At 45.4% G+C, this 21,953-nt stretch overlaps 1 protein-coding gene across 7 annotated transcripts in view; it reads right to left on the bottom strand.

Moving 5' to 3' along the window:
* DENND1B (DENN domain containing 1B) overlaps positions 1–21,953 on the bottom strand; it is a 279,905-nt gene that overhangs the window by 215,946 nt on the left and 42,006 nt on the right. The gene's annotated exons all lie outside the window — the stretch shown is intronic.

Here is a 21,953-nt window from a genome sequence, read left to right as displayed (position 1 = left end):
CAAGCCCCTTCTCCAGAAGGCAGTTACAGCTCAGCTCCAGCCATGTGGAGTGTGGGCCCAGAGCTGACACACACTCTTAACTGTTCAGAGACCTCTGAATTTTCAAGAAAAAGAATTATCTGATTTTTGAATTAGGTAAAATGATTGATATGCCAGCAAATCTGGAAAACTCAGCAGTGGCCACAGGACTGGAAAAGGTCAGTTTTCATTCCAGTCCCAAAGAAAGGCAATACCAAAGAATGCTCAAACTACCACACAACTGCACTCATCTCACATGTTAGCAAAGTAATGCTCAAAATTCTACAAGCCAGGCTTCAACTGTACGTGAACTGAGAACTTCCACATGTTCAAGCTGGATTTAGAAAAGGCAGAGGAACCACAGATCAAACTGCCAACATTTGCTGGATCAAAGAAAAAGCAAGAAAATTACAGAAAAACATCTACTTCTGTGTCATTGACTACGCCAAAACCTTTGACTATGTGGATCACAACAAAGTATGGAAAATTCTTTAAGAGATGGGAATACCAGACCACTTTACTTGCCTCCTGAGAAACCTGTATGCAGGTCAAGAAACAACAGTTAGAACTGAACATGGAACAATGGACTGGTTCCAAACTGGGAAAGGAGTACATCAAGGCTGTATATTGTCACTCTGCTTATTTAACTTACATGCAGAGTTGCTGCTGCTGCTGCTAAGTCGCTTCGGTCATGTCCAACTCTGTGCGACCCCATAGATGGCAGCCCACCAGGCTCCTCTGTCCCTGGGATTCTCCAGGCAAGAATACTAGAGTGGGTTGCCATTTCCTTCTCCATATATGCAGAGTACATCATGTGAAATGCTGGGATGGATGAAGCACAAGCTGGAATCAAGACTACCAGGAGAAATACCAATAACCCAGATATGCAGATGACACCACCCTTATGGCAGAAAGTGAAGAAGAACTAAAGAGCCTCTTGATGAAGCTGAAAGAGAAGAGTGAAAATGCTGGCTTAAAACTCAACATTCCAAAAGCTAAGATCATAGCATCCAGTCCCATCATTTCATGGCAAATAGATGGGGAAACAATGGAAACAGTGAGAGACTTTGTTTTTTGGGACTCCAAAATCACTGCAGATGGTGACTGCAGTCATGAAATTAAAAGAAGTTTGCTCCTTGGAAGAAAAGCTATGACCAATCTAAATAGCATATTAAAAAGCAGAGACATTACTTTACCAACAAAATCTATATACTCAAAGCTATGGTTTTTCCTATAGTCATGTCTGGATGTGAGAGGTGGGCCATAAAGAAGGCTGAGTGCTTAAGAATTGATGCTTTTGAACTGTGGTGTTGGAGAAGACTCGTGAGAATCCCTTGGACTCCAAGGAGATCAAACCAGTCAATCCTAAAGGAAATCAATCCTGAATATTCACTGGAAGGACTGATGCTGAAGCTCCAATACTTTGGCCACCTGATGTGAAGAGCTGACTCATTAGAAAAGACCCTGACGCTCGGAAAGACTGAAGGCAAGAGGAGAAGGGGACAACAGAGGATGAGAACATTGGATGCCAACATTAACTCAACAGACATGAGTTTGAGCATGTTCCGGGAGTTGGTGAAGGTCACAGAAGCCTGACATGCTGCAGTCCATGGGGTGGCAAAGAGTCAGACACGACGGACTGAGCAACAACAACAACAATAATTGAACATTTCATAAATACTGTGTGAACCAAATACTATGTTTCAGGGATCATTATCTTCTGAACTCTTTATTATGGTGAAAGTGAAAGTCACTCAGTCGTGTCTGACTCTCTGCGAGCCCACGGACTATACAGTCCACTGAATTCTCTAGACCAGAATACTGGAGTGGGTAGTCCTTCCCTTCTCCAGGGGATCTTCCAAACCCAGGCATCAAACCCAGGTCTCCCGCACTGCAGGCGGATTCTTTACCATCTGAGCTACAAGGGAAGCCCAAGAATACTGGGGTGAGTAGCCTCTCTCTTCTCCAGCAGATCTTCCCGACCCCGGAATCAAACCGGGTTTATCACAGTATGAGGATTTAAATTAGAAAAGGAAAAAGTTCTTTAAGATTGAGTGTATGTTTAAAGTAAACTAACTCTTTGAAATCTTTGTTCTGGTGGCTTTTTAGCATCAAGATGGTTCTTGTTTAGCTAAGTTCATTCTCAACGCAGAAGGATCCCTCCAGTTTGCTGATTCTAAGGTAACATTTTAAGATAAAATGAAAATGAGTAGTAGTAACAAACCAGTTTCCTTGAACTTCTTTAAGAACTACACTTTCAAAAAAATAATAAATACAAGTCAGATACCAGTTGTTTCATCATAATTGGTACATATACACACTATAGAAATTTAACATTTTGAAGAGGTCTGAATTTTATAAGCATGCTATCCAAAGAAAACACAATCTCAAAGTAGAAGCGAGTTCATCACTCTAAAAAGCAGCTTACTAGAGCTCTAAATGTCGATATCGTCACATGACAACCCTGCAATTCAACATAACAGAGACTGAAATCTCAAAGGATACTCACTCCCCAAGAGTGTGACCAATGGCGGGTGCTCCTTCATTCTGGTAACTGCCCAGGAGCATTCACATCACACTTGCCAGAAATAATGACAAAACCATATCGCCGAAGAATCAAAGCAGATTAATAGAGCAAAAAGAGAACTGTGCCATTTGGAACAATGAAGGGAATTACACATTTAGAAAATTAACTGACATTTCACGCCAGTCAGAATGGCTGCGATCCAAAAGTCTACAAGCAATAAATGCTGGAGAGGATGTGGAGAAAAGGGAACCCTCTTACACTGTTGGTGGGAATGCAAACTAGTACAGCCACTATGGAGAACCGTGTGGAGATTCCTTAAAAAACTGGAAATAGAACTGCCTTATGATCCAGCAATCCCACTGCTGGGCATACACACTGAGGAAACCAGAAGGGAAAGAGACATGTGTACCCCAATGTTCATCGCAGCACTGTTTATAATAGCCAGGACATGGAAGCAACCTAGATGCCCATCAGCAGATGAATGGATAAGAAAGCTGTGGTACATATACACAATGGAGTATTACTCAGCCATTAAAAAGAATACATTTGAATCAGTTCTAATGAGGTGGATGAAACTGGAGCCTATTATACAGAGTGAAGTAAGCCAGAAAGAAAAACACCAATACAGTATACTAAGGCATATATATGGAATTTAGAAAGATGGTAACAATAACCCTATGTACGAGACAGCAAAAGAGACACTGATGTATAGATCAGTCTTATGGACTCTGGGAGAGGGAGAGGGTGGGGAGATTTGGGAGAATGGCATTGAAACATGTATAATATCATGTATGAAATGAGTCGCCAGTCCAGGTTCGATGCATGATACTGCATGCTTGGGGCTGGTGCACTGGGACGACCCAGAGGGAGAGTATGGGGAGGGAGGAGGGAGGAGGGTTCAGGATGGGGAACACATGTATACCTGTGGCGGATTCATTTCGATATTTGGCAAAACTAATACAATATTGTAAAGTTTAAAAATAAAATAAAATTTTAAAAAAAAAGAAAGAAAGTAAAGTCTTTTCAGCTCCACTGGCAAAGTGGAGGCAAAGTACTGAAAAAAAAAAAAAGAAAATTAACTGAGAAACTATACGAGGAAGAAAAGACACAGTGAAAGACAAAACTGAATCTGAAATCCACCATCAAAAATAACTTTATTTGTGTATTTCACTGTCAGGTTCTCCTCTTAAAAACTGAGCAACTGATTCCTCTCTAGGTTATTCTACAGGAAGTACTAAGAAAGCAAAACGATTTTTTTTTTTAAGTTGGCGGACTGCTGTTTGAAGGTCAAGGCTTTAGGCAGTACATAATTATACCTTCTGTGAAATTTTAAAGAAACACAGCACCGCCCAAAGAGGCCAGGTGGCCAAGTTCTGAAGTCAGGCTTCACGCAGAAGTGCCAGCCGTGAGCAACATGTGATCTCAAGACACTTCAGGCTCTGGGCCTCGGTAGTGCAGTGAATTATCACTAGTCCACCACCTGGGTGGAGGGAGGGTGGGGCTTCCCGTGTGGTTCAGCTGGTAAAGAATCCACCTGCAATGCAGGAGACGGGGGTTCTATCCCTGGGTGGGGAAGATCCCCTGGAGATGGGAATGGCAACCCACTCCAGTATTCTTGCCTGGAGAATCCCATGGACAGAAGGGAGCCTGGTGGGCTACAGTCCTTGGGGCTGCAAAAAGTCAGATGTGACTGAGTGACTAGCACTTTCCAATTTCACTTCAGCCATTGTGGGATGCTGTTAGGATGAGTGAAGACTACCCTACATACATACACGCACACATAAATGTCGCTTATAAACATAACTAACACACAGAAGTGCTACAGATCACCAGCAATCACCACTGCAAGGTGAGAGACGCAGACGTGCTGAATGAAGACGGGGCCTCAGGCTGACGACGGGCTACCTACAGCTTCTCTTCATCTAACCTACCTCCCCGGGACCTGCCCAAGCCTGGTTACTTCTTTTAAAACACCATCCATCCATACTGTTTCAAGGAATAATATTCCTACCAAACATCTCTATGTATAGTCTCATCCACTTATTAATGGAAGCAGACCACCACACACACATTCGCCACCCACTGCTCCCTAACTTGCGTATTTCAGACGTTACACACACACACACACACACACACACACACACACACACCCTGCCACTCGCTCTGCACCTTCCCTTTCCAGCCCCTCCCTGCCTCCTTCACCCACCATAACTAGCCAGCCAGCGCGCTCTCTCCCGCTCTTTTTCAGACCCTCCCTCTTTCCCCATTTTCTTCAGGGTCAAATGGGTAACTGCAGGAAGAAGCAGCTATTGTTACCACTGGAAATGCGAACAACAGAAGGAATGTGAACTGGAGGAAGCAGGACCCCTGGTCAGCTGGGCTTGAGAGTGTGTCCCACATAGCACAAGGCACGCAGCTTCTACCCATACTTGACACCCGGCTGGTTTCAGGAAAAAGTTACCCACGTCAGCACGGCCAAGCAAGGGGCCCAGATGCACAAGATCCGAATTATTATCCGGGATTTGATACCTGACAGAGAAGACGAGGAGAAGCAAGCAGTCCGTACTGGTCCAGCAGAGAGGGCAAGTGACCCAATGGTTAGGAAAGAAGCTGATTTCTATCAGTTGTAATTGGATTATAGAAAGTTCTCAGCATTGACAAGACTGGGCAACAGGACTGCAGGCAGCTCCTGCCTGCGGCTGTGTGATGAACGGACCACCCAACCCGGTGGGCACCAAACGCCACAGATCACATGGGAGGGAGTCAACATTACAGAGAAGTACCTAAGCCTGCCCCTCTCTGTTGCAGGGACACGTGGTCACATCAGCTGAAGAAGCTGAGGGGGGAAGGCAAGGAAAGAGGATGGACAGGCTCTCGGCCAAGGACAGCAAGAGAACATTTAGGACTGAGCAGCGGTCTGTCGTGTGTGTGCAGACGCTTCAGTCGGGTCTGATTCTTTGCAACCCTGTGGGCTGTAGCCCACCAGGCTCCTCTGTCAATGGCACTTAATTAGAGAGAAAAAAAAGAAAAATTAGAGTTTCACAGTTTCCTGCATTTATTTATGTTGCTGTCTTACAGACTTGAGCTTCAAACAATGACATTTAACACCTAGTTGAAGAAAACCAAGTTGAGGGGCTTCCCTGGACTCAGTGGCTAAGAACCTCTGCCTACCGATGGAGAAACACGGGTTCAATTCCAGATCTGGGAAGATCACATAGGCCGCGGAGCAGCTAAGCCCGCGGGCCACAACTCTGGAGCCAGGAACCGCAAGGAGAGAAACCACCGCACAGAGGAGCCCACGCGGCATGAGGATCCGGCACTAAGTAGAATTTGCCGGGAAGGAATGGAGACGAAGATGCAGACAAGAGACTTGAGGACACTGAGGGGCGAGGAGAGGGTGGGACGAACAGGGAGGGTAGCACGGCCGCATGCACACGACCGCGTGTGGCACGGACAGCTCTGCGAGCCGCTGTAGACACACGGGGTCTGCCGGTGCTCCGGGACCGCCGAGAGGACTGGGGCGGACGGGAGGCTCCAGGGGGAGCGGGTCCACGAACAGCTGGGACTGGCTCGAATGGTCTGGCAGAAACCAACACAGCTGGGAAGTAGTCATCCTTCAGTCAAAAAAACAAATTAAAAAAAACAACAATTTTTTTTAATTAAGAAAAGAATCTGAAATTGAAAGGCACTTTTGGAAAACACGACTGACTCAGGAGAACTCTCGTGTCCACCTGCCCACGGAGCTCGGGGGCGGTTCTCCCCTTCTTCTCCTCCCTCACCCCTTCCCGACGCGTCGTCCCCCTTCCTGGCTTTCTCCATCCTCGGGCAGAGGTTAAACTGCTCACCCTTCACCTTCCAGAGCAGGTTTTCCCCCTCCCCCGTAACAGGGCCTTCGCCGTGGGCAGCGGGCGGATTAGCCCCTCTCCGGGGAACAAAGGCCCGTCTTTGTGCCCGCGGCCGGGCGCGGAGCCCCGCGGGGAGCGAGCTGCCCCCACTCGACCCGGCCCCCGGCGGCCGCGGCCCCCCACGGCCCGGCCTCGGCGTCCGGACTCCCGGCCAACCAGCTCGCGCGGGGGAATCCTGTCAGGCACTCAGCTGAAAACTCACTAAGGTCTCCCGGGGAGAACCTGATGAAGATGCCATGTGACCATACGGCAAAACTTTCCATTGTTTAACATGAAGATAAGAGGAAAACTTTTAGAGCTCCATGCTCGAACAATCCTGGTCACCAGCTCACGCACGGGTCAGTGAACGCATTCTACGGACGTGCCACCCCGCCTCTGTGCACGCTCTTAAAATAATACACAGGCGTATTTATGACATCCTAATCTCCTGCACTTCAAAATCTGCCTAACTAAAGGATACATACGAAATTATAGCACATTATTTTTTCACTTTTTATATTAGCTATCCCTCATTAAAATTATTACTACTGCATTTACCACTGAAGGAATTGGTCAAAATGCCTAAGTCAAAAAAAAAAAACATATAGTGTCATAGTATTTATTTATTTTACAAGTTTTTTTTTTTGATGTTGAACAAAGGAGAAATAGTAAACCACAAGGCATGTACTTGATTAAAATTGAGAAATAGGAAGTATAATGGAACATGAGCCAAGCCAAACATATAAAAACTATTTGTAAATGTTTTTAAACCTGTAAATATTAAACACCTCAGACAAATTTATATTTGGTCATATCATGGCCATAAAAGAACTCTCTCAAGCATATTAAGCTATGAGTTCATGAATATTTACAATGGCTGTGGGGAGGATTGAAGCTTCTTAAATGTACATAATCTTGTAATCATATCCATGGTAGCAACTGATTAAACATTATTAATGAAAAAACTCTATTATATATGATTACAACCACATTAAGTAATAAGTTCACACTGAAATCTGAAAGGGAACATGCAAAAATGAATATTTTTATGTTACTGGTATGAAAAAGAATAATCTTTTTTACTTGTTTCAAAATTGTCAACAGCATACTACATTAATAATTTAAAAAATGGAAGAACTACAAAATATTCAGAATAGTTCAAAAGACTACAAGTGGATAGCGACTTAATGAGAGAGGCATACAACCACTGTATACAGCATTCAGAATTCAGGAACAAGTCATTTCTGCTATATATCCCATACAGCAATATAAACTGATATCCCAAAGTTTAGGAGAAATAAAATGTGCTTTATTAAAAAACAATCTATGGTGCTGATTAGCCTGACAATTTCAAGAGGTCACGACCAACAAGCTTAACAAAAGGAATACATTTATCCTGGTGGGTGGAGGGTGCAGGGGTGCAGGGAATATATGCTTATACATAACAGATGTCTGGCTTGGAGGAATATGTCCTTACACTTTTAAAAGTCATATAAAAAGCTAAGCTTGGCAAAGGAATACATTTAAACTGAACACTCTGGAGCTAAGCACATAGGCAATTATGCAGAAAAAAATGCACAACAATTTAACACAACGTTTGATAACACAGAAAGATACGAAATACAAAACTCAAGATGGAATGGGTCTGTCGTGTTGACCATTAAATCTCTTTTTCATTTATGAATTATGCCATGGCAAAATGAAGACAAAAGACAACCAACGGACTGTGACTCTTCAAAATTAACATCATATACGTTGAAGGTCAGCTTTCCGTGGTGCTAGTGGTAAACGACCAGTCAGCTAATGCAACAGACGTCAAAGACGTGGGTGTGATCCCTGGGTTGGGAAGATCCCCTGGAGAAGCGAATGGCAACCCATCCCAGTATTCCAGCCTGGAGAATCCCATGGACAGAGACCCTGGTGGGCTATATAGGGTTGCAAAGAGTTGGATATGACTGAAGCAACTTAGCAGACACACAAGGGCAAGGACATATTAAGGACACAAGGAAACACCTAAAAATGTTAACAATGGCAATTTCTAGAATATGGCATTCAGTGACTTGTATTTTCTGACACATGCATTTTCATTTTCCAAATTTTCATCAATACGCATATATATACATGTAGTCAAACACATGGTCTGTTTATAAGTATTAGGCTACTACCAAAATTAATAGAAAAGTTGTTTTATATAGTAGCTTAACTTTGTCAAGAAGAATGCTTCACAAAACATTTTCCTTCAGAATAATTTCTATATATCTTACTCAGTTCTTCCAACATAAAATCAAATTTGAAAATCCTAAATTAGAATTTCATTCAAGAGTTCCTTTAAAAATTCGATTTTGAAGAGGTTTAGGATTAAATACATTAATATTCCAGCTTTTCAAAAGTAAAGAAAGCATAACGTTAGAAGTTCTTCTGTGAATAAATGAAGAACAGAGGGAGACGAGAAAGATGGGAAATGAAACACCAGAGGCCACCGAAAGAATGAGTGATGTGGTGGTGATGAGCCAAGGTTTTTATTGTAAGAAGAACACAAACACGTGTATTAGAGCTAATCCATGGCACCTCCATAAAGCCTGTTCACAGACTTCAGCGCTTTCCCACTCCGCTGCCCAGCTGAGCTGATACCCCCATGCGCAGGAAGAAGAGCGGAGTCATCCTCACCACCCCTTCCCCGGCATTCCACTACACCCCCCGACACACTCGGCAGCTTATGTGTGGGAATCAGCTGTGTTAGTACCTGCACTGGAGGTGAGGGATGAAGGCCTGGAGGAAGAAGAGAAAATGGGTTTGGACCTATATCAGGCTGTTTTATCCCTCACAAGCTCCTTGGCCTGGGGTGAGCTCCTGAAACCGCAGAAGATGCCAATTCTACTTGGGCACAAACAGCCGACTGCTCATGGAGCCCTCAACTCCGCCCCACCACCTGACCATGAAGCCAGAGCCTCCTGATAGCCAAGGGTCACCATGTGCTTACTAAGGTTTTACCAGGGAAAAGGATGTAGCAAACCTCCGCCCACCTTGCCACGCAGGAACCGCCTGGCCTGAGCTCTTTCTCCTGCCCATCCAGTGGGCTTGAACCCGGACACAGCAGTGACCCACCTTTAACTCTGCAGATGAGAACAGCAGCCTAGGAAACAGCAGCACATGAATCCCTGCATGGCGTCACAGAAGAGCATCCTCCAGCCAGACCACTGCTTCTGAACTTATTACTTAAGCCTCTACACTTTGAGGTCTTTATTGATTTTTTTTTTTTAAAGCGATAAAAATTGACCTTTATTCTTTAAAATAGAGCAGTAACAAAAAATTGACATTTTTGAAAAGAGGAATAACTGATACGGAGAACAATGTTGTGGATCATGTTAGAACTCATAGGAGGAAACAAGGACCAGAAAAAAATAACAGACAAAAAGATTAATCTGGCATCTAGCATAACTTTGATTCAAAAATGCTTATTTCCAGTATCTGGGACTGTGTTTAGAACAAAGTAGGCATCAATTAATGTTTGCTGAATGAATGAATGAATATATGAACTGCTCTCCATAAGAAAAGGAAAGTTCTTTAATAGGAAATAAGATGGGCAAAATCAAATAGGTACAACAGCTCTTTTTTGAACAGCATCAAAAGCCATGTTGGTTCCAAATAGACAAATCTCTTCTTTATCCCAAAGCTGACATAATAAGGAAAACTATTTCTTTTTTGTACTTGCTCAGATTTCAAAATTCAAATTAAACTGTTTCTACAGGTCTGGGTTCTGACTTTTTTCCCTTTGATGACAGTATCAAGTACGTCCATCCAAACGCCAGAGGGAGAGTGGCTCCGTTTTACTGTGTCCTCTGCATAATACAGCTCAGCAGGTGCAATGCAGGTGATACAAGAGATATGGGTTCCATCCCAGGGTCAGGAAGACCCCCCAGAGGAGGGCATGGCAACCCCCTCCAGTATTCTTGCCTGGAGAATCCCATGGACAGAGGAGCCTGATGGACTACGGTCTATGGGGTCACAAAGAGTCAGACATGACCAAGCACTATATTGCCATCTCGCTGTATAATATACCTGCTTCTAGAGTCTTTCACTGCAGAAGGCTAGTCAGCTCCATAAGAAGTTTTATAAAATACTCTGGATTTTGGCAGGAAGATAAAACTGAAATTTAAAAAAATCCAAGCTGAGCATTATCTCCACCCGCTCGGAAGGGGAAAAAAAAAAAAAAAAAAAATCCCAACTCTGAGGCTGTTTCTCATGGGTTCGTGAACACATTTCCTTTTCTGAGAAAATCATCTGGACTTCTTCTCACTTTTGTGTGAGCCATGTGACATTCCATTTTCAGTAGGCATCTAGACTCTTACTCATTTTAAGACATATGATTAGAAAAGACAGGTTGGAATAACTTTTAAACAACCCTCTTGCCAGAGCTCAGCAACAACAGATGAGAACTTCCACTGAATGTGTAAAGACACTAAGTTACAAGGAGCCAAGTGAAAAAGTGAAAGTCGCTCAGTCATATCCCACTCTTTGCGATCCCATGGACTATACTGTCCATGGAATTCTCCAGGCCAGAATACTGGAGTGGGTAGCCTTTCCCTTCTCCAGGGGAGCTTCCCAACACAGGGATCAAACTAAAGTCTCCTGCATTGCAGGTGGATTCTTCACCAGCTGAGCCAGGAGGGAAGCCCAAGAAGACTGGAGTGGGTCATCTATCCCTTCTCCAGAGGATCTTCCTGACCCAGGAATTGAACCGAGGTTATCAGGGAAGCCCTATAAGGAGCCAAAGATACTACCTAATAGAGATTAAATGGTTTGCCTGATTCTTATATGTTTAGTTGAAGGGATGAAAAATCCGTCTGTCACAGAGATGCCCCTGAGATGAGAGATACACTGAACACACACGCCCCCCACCCTCGCCCGCTTTGTGGACTGGCTCCCCACCAGCTTCAGCTCTCCTGCGCTCAGCACTTTGCTTCTCACTGCCTTCCTTGTGTCTGTTATCCTCAGTCTGAAAACGGCTTCCTCTTTTTTGTTCACCGCTGGGTACACACCCAAGCCTCTATTTTTCTGAATGCCTCTTTGAGACTTATTTAACAAACAAGATTTCTCAATACCACCATTTATGCAACACATCGAAAATCATTGCCACCCCTCTTAATGATCACCCGACTGCCTGATTCCAGGGTCAAAGGCCTGCTGTGAACCCAAACCCCGTTTCCTGTCCATGGTTCCATCGCCACTCTCAGCCCGCCCATGCCCCATTCCCGTGCTCCTGCTGCACACGCAGGGCCCCGGGGCAGCGCACCCGGCCCCGGCAGCTGGCGGTCAGCAGCGCACCCCTACACCTGCAGCCCTGCCCGCAGAGCGCCCAGGCCGTGGGACCGTGGACCACCACAGCCCTCCTCCTCTAGACAGTGACTTCAAACTTTCAGATGCACAGCAGCCACCTGGGAAACTCAAAAACGCACATCCCACTGCTGTCTCCTTTCTCCCACAAAAACAATCCAAAACGTACCCCAGGAACCCGATTTATCAATCAAGCAACCAAGTGGTAGCTCCAAACACACTAACAAACACGGTCCAGCAGTTCCTCCTAAGCAGCAGTGGACACCCGCCTAGTAACCTTCCGCTGGGAAGCACGACAGAGCTCCAGAGGCCCTCGGAACAAGACAAGCACGTGTGCCTTCTCCTGTTAGACTCGTGTGCCTGTCCACTACTAAGTATTACAGGAAGCTCTACTCAATCATTTCAGTAAGGCACAGCCCATCATCCTGATCAGTTTCCAGGCCTTCCCTTAGCTAGACAAGAAAGACATTCACAAGATAACAAGAATCTAATTTATTAAAGGTCAAAAACCTCTAGATTCCAAGTATGTAAAACTTGGTAAACTTCAAAATAAGTATTTAGTATTCAGCTTTTAAAAAAAAGAGGCTTGGCTTCATTCCGTCATTCACACATCTCCTTTTAGTCTAGGCAGAGCTGTGTTTACAATCAACTAGCCTTTAAGGAAATGAATAAGGCATTACTTTTCTCATGGCAAAACCCCCAGTGCAGTGCTGAGCCAGCGTCAGCGGGGGCGCGGTGATGCCGCTCACGTGCCTGGAGCACCTGACCCAGCCCACCCACCTCCAGGAGGCCCTCCTGACCTCCCTGGTTCCCCAGTGATGGACGTTCTCTATGCACGCTCCCCTTCAACTGCTCTTAATTCCTCTGAGGCCTGTTTATTACGTTTCCGCTTTTTCTCTAACCCAGCATGGGTAAGCAAGCACGAGTACCCACTGTTGAGGACAGGAGTCCCCAACCTCCAGGATCTAATGCCTGATGACCTGAGGCAGGGCTGATGTAATAAAAATAAAGTGCACACTAAATGTAACGGACTTGAATCACCCTGAAACCACCACCCCGCTTTCTGGGGAATAACTGTCTTCCGCGAAACCAGTTCCTGGTGCCAGAAAGGTGGAGGACTGCTGGTTTAGGACAACGAGGAGACTCTCATATCATCACAACTGGAGAAGGAGCTTCCATGAGAAAGTATTTTGAAGCCATGCTGAGTTTTGAGTTTAAGGTGCTGTTTCTCTCCTTCGGACTTATAAATCTTTCCCTTTCAAAACCAAAAGCGGCAACATTAAATCCGCAAAGGGGGTTGACCACACAACTCCCTGGTTCCTGTGACCCAGAAAGCCGCCTCCACACCTGCTAAGTCTGACCCCAGGCCAGAGCTAAATGAGCCAAACACAGGTCCTGCACTGGGCCAGTTTCTGTCCCAGGAGAATTCGGACTGAGAAGTGAGAAATAGAGAGAGGGAGGTGCTGAAGCACACCCATTGCTTGGGCAGAAAGAGGACCAGCTTCTCAGGACAACCACAGAACCATACGTCGGAAGACCATTTACCCCACGGTATCTAATTACGTCTCTTCGCCCCTAACCAGCAGTATGGCGGCACTCCTACAACCTCTCAACAGGACATCTGCTTCCACCGAGAGAACGCAACGAGGACTGGACTCAGCCCCCACCCAACAAACGTTCCAGACATGGGTCGGGACAGGACAGTGATTCCCGACAGAGGAGCAGACAAGGCAGACCCCGAGACCGCCACCGCTCACTGTCTGCAGAGCTTCCGGCCGTGGGTCACAAGCAGGCGGAGCCCTCGGGTCTTCCTGGGATGAAGAGGTGGGCCTGGGAGGCCGGAGGCCGGGGCAGTGCACATCCCCAGAGAGGAGCACAGGAAGAGAAAGCGCCCGGGAACAGGCTCTGGAGACCGCAGGTGGCTCACCACCACCAGCGCCCCATCGTGCCCGCCGTCCTCCAGGACTGTGATCAGCAGGTGTGAACATGCACGTGCGCGCACACACACACACACACACACACACCCCACGCCTGGGGGAAGGACCAGCCACAGGCAGCACACAGAAGACTCGCGGGGCCAGGAGTAGCTGATGTCCACACCGTCCTGAATGGGGAAGAAACGCCTCTCCATGAACAGGGTGTGAGGTCCGGTCCCCAGAGGGGAGCACCGCTCTGAAAGCAGCACCAGTCTGAAGGCCTCCTCTGATAAAGCTTCAAAGCGAGCCTCAAACAGTCCAACTGTTGTCGGATAATTTAACTGGGTCCTAAAATAAACACCTGAATGCATACAGGACACTTAAGAGGAAAGACCAGATGCTGGGTCAGACTGCAAGTCTCAACATCTCTAACATGGTTCAAGGCATATACAACACGTATTCTCTGGCACTACGTTACCAAAACGGAACAGAAAGATGGTTGGAAAACCCCCGAGTAATTAGAACCGACTATTACACTTCTAAGTAACACATGAGTCAAAGGAGAAATCAAAAGGCAAACTAGATATATACTGAATTGAAAATGAAAACTGATAAACTGCTCTTATGACAACTGAGAGCTCTTCTCCAGGAGACACTGTTCAATTAAGAGAATGAAAAAACAAGACACAGACTAGGAGAAAAATCTTGCAAATCCAACAAAGAAGTCATATCCTCTGTGTGTGTATGTACGTGTATATTCCTTTAAAACTCAGCAATAAAAAAAAAAAAAAACAAACATTCAATTTTTAAAACGATGAAGAAAATGTGTGAATAGACCCTTCACCCAAAAAGATAAATAGATGGAAAATAAGCATACGAATTCAGTCTAATAGAAGAAAACTGAGCCTCCAAAACACTTCCACAGATTTCTAAGAAACCAGACCTTTGCTCTGTTTTCATTCCAATTTTCATTTCAGTTTTCATTCCAATCCCAAAAAAAGGAAATACCAAAGAATGTTCAAACTACTGCACAATTGCACTCATCTCACATGCTAACAAAGTAATGCTCAAAATTCTCCAAGCCAGGCTTCAGCAGTATGTGAACCATGAACTTCCAGATGTTCAAGCTGGATTCAGAAAAGGCAGAGGAACCAGAGATAAAATTGCCAACATCCACTGTATCACAGAGAAAGCAAGAGAGCTCCAGAAAAACATCTACTTCTGCTTTATTGACTATGCCAAAGCCTTTGACTGTGTGGATCACAACAAACTAGAAAATTCTTCAAGAGATGGGAATACCAGACCACCGACCTGCCTCTTGAGAAACCTGTGTGCAGGTCAGGAAGCAATAGTTAGAACTGGACATGGAACAACAGACTGGTTCCAAACTGGGAAAGGAGTACGTCAAGGCTGTATATTGCCACTCTGCTTATTTAACTTATATGCAGAATACATCACGCAAAAATGCCGGGCTGGATGAAGTATAAGCTGGAATCGAGACTGCCAGGAGAAATATCAATAACCTCAGATATGCAGATGACACCACCCTATGGCAGAAAGTGAAGAGGAACTAAAGAGCCTCTTTAAAAAAGTGAAAGTGAAAGAGGAGAATGAAAAAGTTGGCTTAAAGCTCAACATTCAGAAAACTAAGATCATGGCACCTGGTCCCATCACTTCATGGGAAATAGATGGGGAAACAAGGGAAACAGAGACTTTATTTTTCTGGGCTCCAAAATCACTGCAGATGGTGACTGCAGCCATGAATTTAAAAGACACTTACTCTTTGGAAGGTAAGTTATGACCAATCTAGACAGCATATTAAAAAGCAGAAGACACTTTGCCAACAAAGGTCAGTCTAGTCAAAGCTATGGTATGGATATAAGAGTTGGACTATAAAGAAAGCTGAGTGCCAAAGAATTGATGCTTTTGAACTGTGACATTGGAGATGACTCTTGAGAGTCCCTTGGACGGCAAGGAGATCCAACCAGTCCATCCTAAAGGAAATCAGTCCTGAATGTTCACTGGAAGGACTGATGTTGAAGCTGAAACTCCAGTACTCTGGCCACCTGATGAGAAGAACTGACTCTTTGTAAAAGACCCTGATGCTGGGAAAGAGTGAAGGCAGGAGGAGAAGGGGACTACAGTGGATAAGAAGGTTGGATGGCATCACCAACTCAATGGACCTGAGTTTGAGCAAGCTCTGAGAGTCGGTGATGGACAGGGAAGCCTGGTGTGCTGCAGTCCATGGGGTCACAGAGAGTCAGACACGACCGAGCGACTGCCTGAAATGAACTGAGCCTGCTGGTAAGTGAGAATGCACAATATGCCATCACAGTGTTCACAGCTCAGCTGCCCTGAGGAGTTCTGTGCTATCAAATCTCATTTTATATCAGATGCTCAAGGAAAAATATGCATACATATATCTGTATGTACATACATATACACACACGCCCTCCAAGATGGCATTTATCAGGTAAACAGCATGTCAAATTTAATACCAACTTCATGACTGAAAGAGCTCCTCGTAACTGTCATGTATATGTGGAAGTAAGAGGACAAATGCAACATACAGAACCCATAACACCTTCTTCCAAAGGCCCCTGATTTCTATTCAGGGAACCATGTGGTTCCAAGGAAGCTGACCTCACTCCCAGTTCCCGTAATGAGCTCATCCCAGAAGAAAGAACATAACTGAGTCTACAGATGCTCCTACCAATTTCCAAGGAATCCAACCTTTGCTTCTAAACTGGAACATGTGACATGAGCAGATACTGTTGACCGTTTCATTCCATTACTCTAGGGGAATTTTGTGCTCTTGAATTTCATTTCATATCAGCAAAGGCAATCACTACAGCCATGAACTACTGTTTGATCTGGGGCTAGGGGCATAACTTAACCATGAGTGCCAGAGAAAAGAGTGAGCAAGTTTCACGAAGTTAGTCAAAGTGAGTTTCGCTGAGAAGGAGCAAAAAGCTGAAGGAAAAGGAATCAGCCATGCAGGTGTCCTGAAGAAGAACGTTAGCGGCAAAGGAGCAGCTAAAGGTTGCAAAGGAGCAGCTGGTACAGCAAGGAGGCTAGCGTGGCTCGAGCTGAGAGAGCAAGAGGAAAGCAACAATGAGGTTAAAAATACAGAACAGGGGGACTTCCCCAGTAGTCCAGGGGTTAGGACTTTGCCGTCCAATGCAGGGGGTGTGTGTTCAATCCCTGATGGCGGCACTAAGATCCCACATGCCTCACTGCCAGAAAAAGAAAACACAAAACAGAAGCAAGTGAAAGTGTGAGCCACTCAGGTGTGTCTGACGCTTTGTGACCCCATGGACTAGAGCCCCCCAGGCTCCTATGTCCATAGAACTCTCTAGGCAAGAATACTGGAGTGGGTGGCTAGTCCCTTCTCCAGGGGATCTTCCCCACCCAGGGATCCAACCTGAGTCTCCTGCATTACAGGCAGTCTTTACCATCTGAGCCAGAAGCAATATTGTAACAAATTCAATAAAGACCTTAAAAACAGTCCACATCAAAAAAAAAAAAATCTTTAAAAAACTACAAAAAAAGGGGATTCAAACCAGGTTATAAAAGGCCATGGAAGGTCCCTAGAAAGGTTTTTGTTTTGGGCTGAATGATCTGAAAAGGCAGATGGATGGGGAAAAAACAGAACTATAAGCAGGACATCCGTTTATGGGAAAACCATTTCTTGTAAAAGTTGAGGTTTGAGAACTGAAGTTATGAACAAATTTCTATCACTATATCCAATGTACTATACTATATGTTGTGAAAAGTACCAAAAGTAAGATAAAATCCTTGTCTTTTGTGAGTTGATAATCTAATTGGAGAACTAAATGCACAAATACACTGAAAACAATAGAATGTTTAAACTGCAAGAAGCTTTAGGATAGTCTACAGTTTCTCTTCAATGAAAGCAATTTGAGCCAAGAAAGGGTAAGTGATTTATGTGAGGTTATGTGACTAATCAGAGAAGGCGATGGCACCCCACTCCAGTACTCTTGCCTGGAAAATCCCATGGATGGAGGAGCCTGGTGGGCTGCAGTCCGTGGAGTCGCTAAGAGTCGGAGACGACTGAGCAACTTCACTTTCACTTTCATGCATTGGAGAAGGAAAAGGCAACCCACTCCAGTGTTCTTGCCTGGAGAATCTCAGGGACAGGGGAGCCTCGTAGGCTGCCGTCTATGGGGTTGCACAGAGTTGGACACGACTAAAGTGACTTAGCAGCATGTGGCTAGTTACTGGTGCAAGCAGACCTAGAAACGAGGTCTCAACTCCAAGTCCGGCGTAACACTGGAATAGAGGGGAAGCTGAAGACTGTATGTATAAACCACTTCTGCAAAGCAGATAAACACCTGTCACTTTCACTTGCTGTTATGATGTCCCACAGACTGGGCCTGGGACTCCGAGGGAAGGAGCGTAAAGCAAAGCTGACACCTATGCTGATAAGCAGATCCAATGGGTCCAGAGATAAAGAGCCTTCTGTATTTTGATAAGAAAAGCATTCAAAGCTTCTAATATAAAGACTGTATTTTCTTCCTGACAAAGAGACTCTGTTTCTCTGGAATTTCTAAAGGCTACAGAGAAAAAGGATAAGGCAAGTAAATCATTACCCTATGTGTTGATAGAGCCAGCCTCTCTCAAACCGAGTACAGACACCACTGGCTGGAGGAGAATTAACATCTCATGCCAAAAAAATCCTCTCAGTGAAGTGGTGGTACTTCTGAAACATCCTAAGATTGAGTAACCAATAGAATTCAAGCATGCATTCCAAATCGTCAACACACCTAAGGATATGTTATCCAAATAAGAATATATAGGGAGATTACAATGATTTCATCCTTATTTATAGATACTAATAATGGAAATAACCATTAAATCAGCTTTAAACTATTAACATGATTTTAAGTAGACTCTTAATATTAGAATACTAACATCTACAGTAAAATAAGCCTAATGTGAGAATGTGTCAATAAACAATTCTTAAGGTTTCTTTTAATTTTTGTTTATTATTTTTATTTGGCTGTGCCAGGTCTCAGAGCATGGGGGAACTAGTTCCCTGATCAGGGATCCAACCCAGGCCCCCTGTACTGGGAACGCAGTCTTAGCCAACAGACCAGGGAAGTCCAATTCTTAAGTTTTTACATAATAGTTTGAACGTAATTATCATACAGGAGAAGGAAATGGCAACCCACTCCAATGTTCTTGCCTGGAGAATCCCAAGGACAGGGGAGCCTGGTGGGCTGCTGTCTATGGGGTCGCACAGTTGGACACGACTGAAGCGACTTAGCAGCAGCAGCAATTATCATATTGGCAAAGTAGGTAATTAATGGATGGAAATAACACAAAAGCATACTTTTTGCCTTTAACAAAGTGTTTGGTATTAACAAAAACCTGTAAGAGCAGTTTTAGGTATTTAGTGCCCACACAATCCCACCAGGTTAAGAACTTAAATTTTAAGTTGCATGATCCCACATAAAAATCAGAGCACATACAACGAACATAAACTGCACACACCCAGAAAATAAACAGATAGTGTGAACTTGGTGAGCCACACAGAAAATAAATACATTGTACGAACTTGGTGAGCCACACTCAGAAAATAAATAGTGCGAACTTGGTGACCACACAGAGCGCGCAGCAAGACCTCTGAGCTCCACGTGGAGACCCCATGACAGCCCCACATCCTCCATGCCGCAGCTCTGGAACCTTCCATGTGAGTACACTTTACTGAGCTTCAACTTCCTCACCCATAAAATGAGGAGAGCCGCTGGGCCACCCAACACAGGGAGCTGCCGAGAAATTCCAACGTTAACGCGAGACAGTATGTGCAAAATTCCCGTACGACCTGTAAATTATTATGCAAATGTAAATGACACAGAGAAATACCAAACATAATACAATGGAACTGGTTCAGGTCTCAGGAAAAAGAAGTCCACACACAGCACTTAAGAGTTTCACTGATTTCTCCGGAGAGTTCCTTTTCTAACGACTCAGCAACAGTTCATACCAAGTTTCCTGTTATGAACTTTAGGCCTCTGTTTACAGAGCGGTAAACAGATGTAAACCTGTCACAGGGCACTCTCCTCCTCCACTCTACCCAACAAAAACATCGAGAGAGGGCATTCCTGCCCCACGGTGCGATGTGCACTCCAGTCTCATCTCTCCACATGTTCTTCGACATGAAGAATGTGCCCCATCTATTGAGCACCTACTTACTTCAGAGTGTGTGGAAGAAAGAGCAGAAAAGAAAAAATTCTGAGGTTAACGATCTCGCAGCCTGTTATGTTGATACTATAAAAGGATGAATCCTTCTAAGGGGTACAGACATCCACTTTTGGCCGTCAGGCAGTAACAGGCAAAGACTAGCCGGCCCACCATAAACAATGCAAAATAAAACTGCGCAAGGATCTGAAACAAAGGCTTTCAGATGCTGGCCAGCAGACAAAGCAGGACTACGGTCCCCGAGAAAAAGAAAACAAAGGGAATGGAGCAGCACGGCCAGCTCCCTGGCTTCACACCTGGAGCATCTGTGAAACCGCAGCATAGAAGGGCAATCAGCTGAGCGGAGGAGGGAGGGGTGAGCCGGGCTGTGGCCCGCAGGGCAGGGGGCGCACGCAGAGGGGATCCCCGGGTGCGGGGCCCGCAGGGGGGGACCGGGTACCAACTTCAGACGCTCCAAACATGCACGAGGCTCCACTTAAGTCTCTTGGCAAACTCCAGGATGCACATGGGCTGGGTGGCCGTGAGCAGGTTAAGAGAGATTCCCGAGGTCACAGAGAACCCAGATAAGGCCACGCGGAGCGCCAGGAAAACCCCGCTGAGACTCTGGGGGTGGTGGTGGGGGTCAAAGGCCAAGGTTCTCATCCGTCTTCACTTCTGGAGAGCAGAGCCACTGACAAGGCTTCTGTTCCAGACCATCTTTTCCAGAATGTCTGATTACAGGGCGGGATAGATGCCCTCAAGTGCAGCTAGCTGTGGTCCAGGGGAGGGTCCCTGAGTTTAGGGAACCAGAGAGTGAGAGAGTGCACACTGTGCAGCCAGCCTGCCTGCCCTCCGCTCCTGGAGGGAGGTTCTCTGTCTTCCTTTGCTCTGGTTGGAGACAGTCTCTGTCTTCCAAGGCTGTTTCCTTAAATCCCATTAGTATCATGTTAATAGTTTTAACCTGCTTTTAATGATTACATGACTTATTAATCGGATCTGATCCCTGGGTTGGCAAGATCCCCTGGAGGAGAGACCACCCCTAGACTACGACCAGCTGCATTTGCAGGCACCCATGCAGGCCCACCCACCCCACCCCTGTGTTAACTGAGGGGCAAGGAAAACTGACGCAGACATGACTGCCGCCTGATGTGCCAGGAGCAGAGGGGTCCTCTGTTCCTCAGCAGGAAATGGCTGCATCTGACAGCATCCACAAACCGGGTAAAATCTCAAGACTTCACACGCCTCTGGACATAAACCTGGAGAGCAAAATATTCTGCTGCTGCTGCTGCTAAGTCGCTTCAGTCGTGTCCGCTTAGCAACCCCATGGACCGCAGCCCACCAGGCTCCTCCGCCCATGGGATTTTCCAGGCAAGAGTACTGGAGTGGGGTGCCACTGCCTTCTCCTAGACCCACCCAAACACAGTCTTAAAAGGAATCTTGAAGAAATCAAGCTGATCCATCAAAAATCTGACTGCCAACAAAAAACAGAACTCAACATTTACTAAAGGAAGGTAATAAGCATTAAGCTGTCAATAACAGGCCACCCACAACATTCAGTGTACAATGAAAAGTAATCGGACATGCAGAGATGCAATAACACGTAAGCCTACAACCAGGTCGGGACGGGTTGCATGTAGAAAAAAACCCCAAGTGAACCAGACATAGAATTGGCAGAAAGGAATTTTAAGAGAGTGATACAGAAGGCAGACGACCCTGAAAGATGTCTATGCCCTAATCCCTGGAGCCTGTCATGACATAGATTCTTCCTCTGCATTCAGTTCAGTTCACTCAGTCGTGTCCGACTCTTTGCAACCCCATAAATCGCAGCACGCCAGGCCTCCCTGTCCATCACCAACTCCCGGAGTTCGCCCAAACTCATGTGCATCTAGTCAGTGATGCCATCCAGCCATCTCATCCTCTGTCGTCCCCTTTTCCTCCTGCCTCCAATCCCTCCCAGCATCAGGGTCTTTTCCAATGAGTCAACTCTTCGCATGAGGTGGCCAAAGTATTGGAGTTTCAGCCTCAGCATCAGTCCTTCCAATGAACACCCAGGACTGGTCTCCTTTACGA

This window comes from Bubalus bubalis, chromosome 5 (genome assembly GCF_019923935.1).
Source record: "Bubalus bubalis isolate 160015118507 breed Murrah chromosome 5, NDDB_SH_1, whole genome shotgun sequence".
NCBI classification, from domain to species: domain Eukaryota; kingdom Metazoa; phylum Chordata; class Mammalia; order Artiodactyla; family Bovidae; genus Bubalus; species Bubalus bubalis.
The sequence above is the reverse complement of the archived record's forward strand: the minus strand, read 5'-3'. Positions and strand labels throughout refer to the sequence as shown.